Genomic DNA, 9,718 nt, shown 5'->3' with positions numbered 1-9,718 from the left:
AGAAGAGGGGGAAACCCCATATTCGTAGCTGCACACTTGTTTCGCACTCATTATGTTTTCGAAAGCAAGTCTTAAAACATTGTTTACGAAAAGGGGTCTAATAAACGTTGTTTACGAATAGGGCGTTGTTGCTAAACAAAAAAAATCATAAATTAAGCAATTAATGTCAATTGTCCCCAAATTATAAAGCATAAATTAAAAATACATTTCTAGCAATTGGTTTTTTTTTGCCTGTTGGCAAAACATCATTCCTATTTCTTCTCAAAAATGATATTTCTTAGCTTAATTTAGTTATTTTCCTGATTTTTTCCCCTACCGGCAGCAAAAGGATTCACTGGATTTTTTATTAAAGCTTCAACAATTGTATTGCAACGGAAAATGTCAGAAGGTATATCGAATACAAAATATGAGGACAAGAAATGCATAGGATTTTGTCTCGTCAACAATTGTATTTGAGCTACACATTTAAGCTTAAGGTATCAGACTGTAATCAATCTTTATTTTCAAAAACTCATAAAAATTGAAAAAAAATGTAATATAAACGAACATTGTAAAGATTTTCCTGTTTCCTTTTAAAAGTATTTGATACATCTTATTCCTTCTGTTTTCGAAAAATGAGAAAATAGTAGATATTTATTATTGCTACAATACTTGTTACAGTGAGAAAAATATTTATATTTTTACACTTACAACGCATTTTAGTGACTAAAAATATTTGTAAAAAAGAAAATTTGTTTTACACGTGTTTTCAATTGTGAATTAATATTTTAGACAAATGACCTAATTACATTTCCCACTATTTCTTTGAAGTAAAAATGCATGAAAAAAACTCATGAGATAAGAAAGTACAATAAAATGAAAATAAAATCGTTATCTATCATTCAAAAGAGTCTTATTTTCTAATTCCTAAAAGTTAAGGGAGTCTGTTTTTCGAAGTACCAACTTCAATATCCTAACAATAGTTATATCCTCTCGGCAATTAGCTTTGGATCAAAAATGCTTTTACTGGTAATTTGTTTGAGCTAAATTAACTTTAAAAAAATAATAATATGATATATTGAATAATAATATTATATTCATTTGATCAATAAAAAAACACTTGAAAAAGTAGTTCAGACTCGAACTTCGTATCGACTATTGGAATAATTACGCAGTATACTTCACCTTTAATAAAAATATTCACTTCTATGTTAACTATATTCGATAACGAATGAAATTTTTAAAGAAATATTCTAGCGTGTGGTCCATTCTTTGGAACCGGTTGCCACGAAAGGACCATTAAGTTTTAATCAATGAACCACAATCTCAAATAAGAAAATTACACCTCAAATTACAAAAAAATATTACAAAAAATCGATAAGTAGTGCAAATAAAAATAAGTTATTTAAAAGACAAAATTGGCGCTTTAAAATGATTATTTGGCACAGGAGAAACATAAAAAACCCCAGAGCTCATACAACACAGCTGTTTTCAACACTCTACGTTCACCACTTGATATTTTCGGATATGCGACTCACTCTTTTCAGCTGAAATCTTTTAGGGCCTCTTTTGAACAGTTGGGACTCCTGTTTCATCCATGTTTAAGAAGTTTGATCCATCAAGATTGTACATGACGACAAGGCAATCTAAATTTTCTAAGAACTTATTGCCATTTCCTTACTGAAAACAGATGCTCGAGCTATTTCAGAATTCTCTGAGAGTCAGAAATTTCAATCACTCATTAATGGTGTCGTCACATTAAATTAGAATGTCATTTTTATCCAGGTTTTTTTTTTTTTTTTTTTTTTGTCAATATCATTTCTGTTAGACATATCATTTCTCTTAGCCACTTTCCAAGAATTATTTTAAAAACGTTTCTTCATCATTATCCCTTTTGTTTAAAAACAAATGAGTGATTAAAAATAATTGAAATTTTAATACAATTTGTAAGATTTTGCGAATGAACCACTTTGTTAGGTGGTTCATTCATAGAAATACCTAGTGGTCCAATGATAGCAACTGCGTCATTTTGAATATTCTCATAGTTGCCCCTGTTGGGACGATTCATGATAAAACATGAAATATGGGGAATTTTACTTGAACATGCGCACTTTTATTTCAATGTTATCATTTAATTGTTCAGTGATATTCGAAGCATGTTATAACAAAATGAAAGCGTCAAACATTAGTAAGTGAGCAATATAAATCTTAGTTGGACGTTTAACAATATGATGTATTAATTCAAGCTCCTTGACGACTCTGAATTGAATTGTTTTGAAACAAAGGAATGCACTAAAACGGATTCCGCGCCTGAGAAAACTCTGGTGGGAGAAATATCTTCGCGGTTCAGTCATGGAACCGGTCCATTGACATCAACCTTCTTCTGCATATTATTTAAAATCTACTAATTTTAACGGCAAGATATAGTCTGAAGTTTCTTGTTTATCTGTATGTATATGTGCATTTGTCGACATATATACTTCCTACGAATAGATCAAAGATTTTAATTTGCACATTAATATTTATTTGTACATATAGATATCCATACCATTTTTAGTATTAATACTGAAAATTATCATATTTCCTACTGATTACACGAGAACACGTAGTTAAGCATTTTCAAATGCATAATTTAAAACTAAATTCCTTTCTGGACAAGTCTTTTTTCCAGTTTTAGCTACTTTCGGTGAAAATTGTTTTTAAACTTGCTTCGAAAGAAGTTTTCTTCTTAAAAAAAAACGCTAAGAAGAAAAAATCCCATTGAATGAATCACCTTTACGAGCGAAGCGATGTAACGGGTGACATGTGTGTGAGCAAAGATTTATAAAAAATTTAACTTTGGTCCCAAAATGAAACTTATCAAAAAAAAAAAAAAAGGAAAGAATACAGATTTATGGCAGACACAGGACAAGTCTTCTTTACGAAGAAAATATTTTTCCACGTTTTAGGTTCGAATTTATTTATTCGGCAACTTTTTCTTTTTTCCCAACTTGGATCAACTAATATCTGTAACTGTTTTATTCATGGATTTGTTTGTTGTTTTGGATTATTATTTTAATGACCCATGATAAATTTAGTTGTGCATTTTACTCAACATTATTGATTCGTTATTTTGCATTAATATAATGTTAAGTGCAGAATACCGTTCTTTAAATGATGTATTTATCTTCAGTTATTCTGTTCTTTATTTTTGCATTTGTTGTTAAAAACGAGATAAATACGATTCAAGGGAAATAATAATAAGAAAACGCTTTTAAAAATGCATAGCCATTTAATGTTTTTTGCAATATTTATGTGAAAAAACTCAAAGGAAAGATCGTCAAAATCTCCTTCCTGATCCTCATCCTTTCCTTTAGTTTAAAAATAATTTCATTTTTTCAAACTAAATCATTGAAAACACATACTGCTGAGAACTAAAAACATTGAATACTAATAACATAACATTGACATATATAAGATAACATAATATAACATTGACGTACTAAGAATAATAACATTGCAGCACTATAAAACTGTTGAAATCTCGATAAATTAATTGCTATACAGAGTGCGGTCATTTAGAGTCTGGATACGGTCACTTTAAAGAAGAAAAAAAAGTTTGACACCTAAACCGAAAACTGAGAAATATTTTTTTTTTTAGAAAATTTGTATTGAATGTGTTTTTTCTCCTTTAAATATGTACTTACCAGAAACCCACACGATCAAGGAAAGTCGAAAAAAAAAAACAACGAATTGACAGCATTTGAAAGAGTATCGTAAAACATGTTTATAGCACAAAAATTACGTGCCCTCGCAACCTCGTTATCGAAAAATGAGGTCTTGAAGTTTGCCAAAATTTTAAATTAATTCACGAAATTTAGCGAGTTTTGTTCAAATATGGTAGATACGGCGCAATTCAAGATCTGCATCTGACAAGACATCTCATTGCCATTTTTAGCCTTCACGAAAACGCATGAAAGATGTTTGAAGTTAATTCTTTACCCATGGGTGATTACCGCGGGGAAAGGCTCGCCATTAAAGTTTGTAGGAGGTGTTTTTCAGGGGTTCTCTCGTCTGGCAGGGGCTATTGTTTTTATGGGGTCTTCAAAATGTTAGTGTGTAGGGAAGGTAACATTATCGCTCTTGGAGGAAGTAGGCACTCTTGCTCTACTTGTGTGCGTCAAAGTTAAGAACCAAGCTTATAAAGTGGAAAAGTTTTTCAGAGGAATAACTTTAAATCAAGATTAAGCTTAATTTTTTTTTTATCATTATTAATGGTAAAAGCCAGCACAGCCAGCCCACCACAGTTGGGGGGGGGGGGATTTATGGGGCTAAGATTGACCCTTAATGAAAATGTATTTATATATACTTGTAAAAGTGTAGTGTGGTGGGGAAGGGGGCCACGCACGGGGGAACGATGACACCGGAAGCATTTTTTTTTTGTTTTTTTTTTTTTTGTAAAAACAATGCAAATACAATGTTAATTGATTTAAAACCACCTTTTTTTCTGGCGAGTCCCTTTAACCCGAAGGTGAGTTACCAGACACATTATGTATGTGGTGTGTAGCTATGTGTATGTGGGTGTGTTTTTTTGCTTTTTGGAATGATAAACATGTTGTATATTTCTGCCGTGGGAAAGCAAAGGGCAGTATCAGCAAATTGTTCTTTCTTTCTTTCTTTTTTTTTTTTTTTTTTTGCTTTTTTGCCATTCTGTACTTTAGTCAGGGGTGCTCCCTACGGGGAGGGGAGGATCGAAAAGCAGACTGCGACATTAAAATTTTTACAGGGGGGGGGGTATTTTGAGGGTTATTTTTCTCTTTTTGGGGAGGGGTCTCTTGCTTTTGGGGGGGGTCTCCGTGATATTTAGGGGGTGCGCCTTTGCCCTTATATGGGTGGGCACCTCTGCCTTAGCTTTAGTGCACAAAATTGCTTATTTGGCTTTCGCTGAAAATTAAGAACGAAAAGAACGTCATATTCAAACGCTTCCCTTTTTGGAATCCAAAACGTGTTTCGTCAAATATCTCAAAAACATTTCTGCCAATTTTGCGTTTCAACTTCCTACGGCAGAATTGACCTCTACACCAGTAAAATTTTGAAGAGACGGGCCGGATAAAAGTATTTTTTTGCATTTTAGTAGATTTTACTTTAGTACTTAAAATGTTAATTACGATATAGTGGATGTAATATTATATTGTAAGTATTTCTTATTATGTTTCTTATAAGCATTACTTCTGAGTATTTCTTTTAGATTCTGTGCAAAGCTAATATGTTTACTTTAAGCAATAAAATATAAATTATTAAAAAATACCTCTAATTCAGAACTTTTAATCAACAGATTAATCTAAATACAGACTAGAGCTGAAGTGAAATTAAAATGAAATAATAGATTAATTTTTATACTTAAAGCAATATAAATTAAAATATATATATATATATATATATATATATATATATATATATATATATATATATATATATATATATATATATATATATATATATATATATATATATATATATATATATATATATATATATATATATATATATATATAATTAAAAAAATTCAATCAGCAAATTAATGTTAAATACAAATGACAGATATATTAAAATAAAAATGAAAGAAGCCTATCGAAAGGGCATAAATATACTACTAACCCTGACGAATATGACACTGTACAAAATAATGATTAGAAGATAGAAAATTGTGGCACTATAAACATGTCATGTGTTTAAGACGCGTACAGATATTTCAACCGTCAAACTCCCCCCGAAATGGAAAATTGCAAAGGTGTTTAAAATGGAGGTGGCCGAGTTTTCAATAACCCAGACTTATACCAAGCATATAGTATCAGGTCCGAGTATTGTGGTTGTAATAATCTGAAAATGAATAAGTGATTGTAGTTTGATTGAAACATAACTTGTAAAAGTTTTTTCCAGTATTTTTAAAAATGAATACAAAAATGGCTATATGTTGTGCATTTACGTTATACCCACTTTTAGCTTTAGTGGCAGATTTTGTTCGGACGTCAGGAGTTGTAACGAACGCCGACTATATTAACATTTTTTAAGAACAAAAATAACTATTTCTCTCCATCCATGATATAACATCCGATATCGATAACTTTAAAGCGTAGGTTATTGACATTTTTTATTCGTTGTTTTCTTTTTAGATTTTTTTTTTGTTTAAAAATAAAACTTGAACATTTTTCCTCACAGTGGTCAGACAAAAAAATTTTATGCATTAATTATTACTTAAAAAAAAAGAAAAAAGTAAAAAAGAAAGAAAGGAACTGATACCATAACCCATGACCATTTTGTTCCAACATTCGTATTATTATTTGTACATGAGCTCAACCTAGTCTGTTTTTTATTCTTATTCATATTAATTCTCCCAGATTATTAATAAGAATTAACACTTAAATTAGTTAAGTTAAATACACTTAAAATACAGAGAAATTCTGAAATGAACTATTATCATGAATGAAATGATACAATTTATGTTTAATGTCATTGTAAAGTTGTCGTTCCTCTGGTCCTCTGGATAGAGCTTACCACTTTTCCCTTCATAGACTTGATGGTGAATCCTTTAATTGAACACGCAGCAGTATGGAATTAATGCAACACATCTTTCACACGCTTTGCAGATGACCCAAAATGGAAATGAAGTGCCTTGCAAGATGCGGACGATAAAATCGTGTGGTGTTTTAAATTTTTTACCAAGTCTTTAAATCTGGCCACTTTTCTTGAGATTTCATCAGACTTTAAGCCCCTATATCTCGAAAACGAAGAGACGAGGGCACACAATTTATCGGTCAAAAAATGTTTAAATATACTCTTTTCAATGCGACCATTTTCAACATGCATTGATTACTGAAGTCGTGTGGTTCCCTGGTTAGAAACGGTAATTTGATACCCGTTTAAAAGTACAAAAGATCGCTCTGCCTTGTCTGTTAATATCCTAAAGACTTAAAAAGATGTTAATTTCTGCAGACTGAAAAAGTGTACACGGAACGTGAAGTATAAAACACTGTCTTGTTTACTTAACTTCTCCACACTGAAAACTCTGAAGATATTGGGATTGAATTTTCAACACTTAAGTTTTAGAAAATGCGCTCCAGTTGCCTGTATGTGTGGTATAACGTACTCCGAGTGTGCTTCGTTATATCAAAAAAAAAAAAAAAGTTCACTGAAATGTGTTCCGAATTTGTTCTGAAAGTGTATCGAATGTTTTGTTGCGTATATGTATTTGATATAAACTTGAGAATATATTTCAGAGCACTTTGGGGCCGCATTTGAAAATAGATAAGGGACACGTTTGAGAACATATTGGAACCACATTTAGGGCACCCTTCAACAAATTGGCTCTACCTTTGTGACAAAATGACTAGCGAAGGGTTGGTATTATGCCGGTGGAGTGATTATGACCATTATAATGATGTAAAACTAGAAGACTTTGCCCACTTATGTTCCTACTTATACGGTTAGTCAAACTACTGAACAAAAAGTATGAGTGAATTAGTAAAAACTCCACCTTTTTCGTGCTTAAGTAGTATTTTCAAGCGTTAAATCTTTGCGGCTGCATACTAAATACCGTTTTATCTTTCCTGACTTTGTAAACTATTTTATATGGCTGCTGTTTTAAAATCAAAGCATAAATCACAACTCAATATAGATAATGTCTACGTTATCTTCCCAATGCTTAGCCTTTCTGTGATAAAATGTTTTGAAAGATAGACTCGAGAGATTTTGAAAAAAAAAGAACTTAACTTAGTGTAATTTATTGTTAACGAAGTAAATGTTTAAGTACATCGTGCAGTAACAACACAATTAATAATTTCAATATCACTTTGATTTCGTCAGAAAATTATTTTTAATTGTTTTCATTCGGAATTTCTACTGAGATTGGGAACTTTATTTTTTCCATATGCCCACCCCCCCTCTTCTACCCCAGCCTTAGAATTATATCACGCCTGTAGGAGGTAGGGGAAACCCTGCTAAAGTGAATACTCCGGGCAAAGCGAATTTTGCCTGTAACTCCTAAATAATTAGTTGGCCGGCAGCTGCGTTGTCATAGCACGGGTCGCTTGTTACCGCTCCGTGTGCGGCAAACACGTCGGGACGAGTTCACCTCACGTGGCGTCAGTGATCGAACCAAGTATGTTTTTGGAAAAAACAAATTAATTTACAGAGGTTAGTGTTTCATTTATAACTATAATACTATTAGTGACATGTTCTTTGTTATGAGTGGGATTTGATGTACGATTATGCAGCTTTCAACTATCCGTAGACGACGAGTTTAGATGCTCTGGTTTTTTAGTAATTTTTAGTAACCTCAAAAATGTACCTGAAGGGCGGATTGGGCAAAGTGAATATACCATACCATATTCACTTTGACCGGTCATGACAAGTCACTTTATACGAACCTGGAAGTCCTTCAATATTAAGATCTCAAGACAATACTACCATTGAAGACCGTCCTTATACTCCCATGGATGTTCCCGCCGCTTCACCCAAACCTGCATGTTCTACGAACAACTACAGACCTTCAGTTTTACTACCTATTCCTCAGCCTATTAAACCAATAACATCATGTAAACAAAACTACAGAGATCTACACTCCAGATAAATACTTCAGTAAAGGACAATCAAAGACAAAAATTTGAAAAATCAAAAAAGACTGTCATGAAGTAACTAGATGATGTTTCGACTAAAGCTTCTCTGAAAAAAGACCAAGTACCAAAAAGACTAATGAAAAATCTCTGCTACAAAACATAGGACTGCATAAGAGAACGATAAGAAGAGGGAAGTAAAGAAATTTGATGATGTAAGGTGCATTTTCTGTGATGAAATGTTCATTGAAGAAGATGATCAGCCAATGGAAAAATGTATACATAAATTGATACGTATTTGTACTCAGTGATGTCATAAAGAGTGTTCAACATTCGAAAATGTTAATGATTTTGTCTGTGATAACTGCAAAGATTAGTATTGTAGCAGAAAAATGTTTTTTTTTTTTTTTTTTTTTAATATACTCTGAAATTTTGGATGATGACTTTTTTTAAAAAAATGTCTTTGCTTGTTACAATAATAACTGCAATGATTGGTATTGTAGAAAAATGCTTTTTAATATGAGCCTTTAATTTTCGATGCTGTTTTTATTCTTGTTCAGTTTCTTTGTTTGTAATAACAACAATAATTAGCACTGCAGCAAAAAAAATGTTTTTAAATATGTTCCTTTTAATTTCAATGTTTATTTTATTTTTAAGTTTGATTTCTTTGTTTGCAATAACTACAATAATTAGCATTGTAGCAAAAAAATGTTTTTTGGATACGTTCCTTTAATTTTCGATGGTTATTTTATTTTTAATGTTTAGTTTCATGACACTGCTGTTCGCTTTGCCCTAGTAACGAATCCACTTTACCCGGGGTGTTGGGCAAAGTGGATATTCATGCCAGTGTTGAAAACTGGTCATATATCTAATAGTGTAATTACTATCAAGGACAACTGTTATTGCATTACGCAAGTTCATTAAATGAAGACTGAATATAAACATTTGTTTCAATTTCTAAAGTTATAACTAAACGACAATAATCAAGAAAAGCTTAAGGTATCCACGTTGCCCGGGTTTCCCCTATGTCCTCACTGGTATGGAATCGCTGGTTCATTTACTAAACATAATGCTTTTAATGATTTTTTAAGAACTAATGGAAAAACAAAATATTTATTTTAAAACTACCCGGTTTCATCTTAAGTTAT

This window comes from Uloborus diversus, chromosome 1 (assembly GCF_026930045.1).
Source record: "Uloborus diversus isolate 005 chromosome 1, Udiv.v.3.1, whole genome shotgun sequence".
NCBI classification, from domain to species: domain Eukaryota; kingdom Metazoa; phylum Arthropoda; class Arachnida; order Araneae; family Uloboridae; genus Uloborus; species Uloborus diversus.
The sequence above is the reverse complement of the archived record's forward strand: the minus strand, read 5'-3'. Positions refer to the sequence as shown.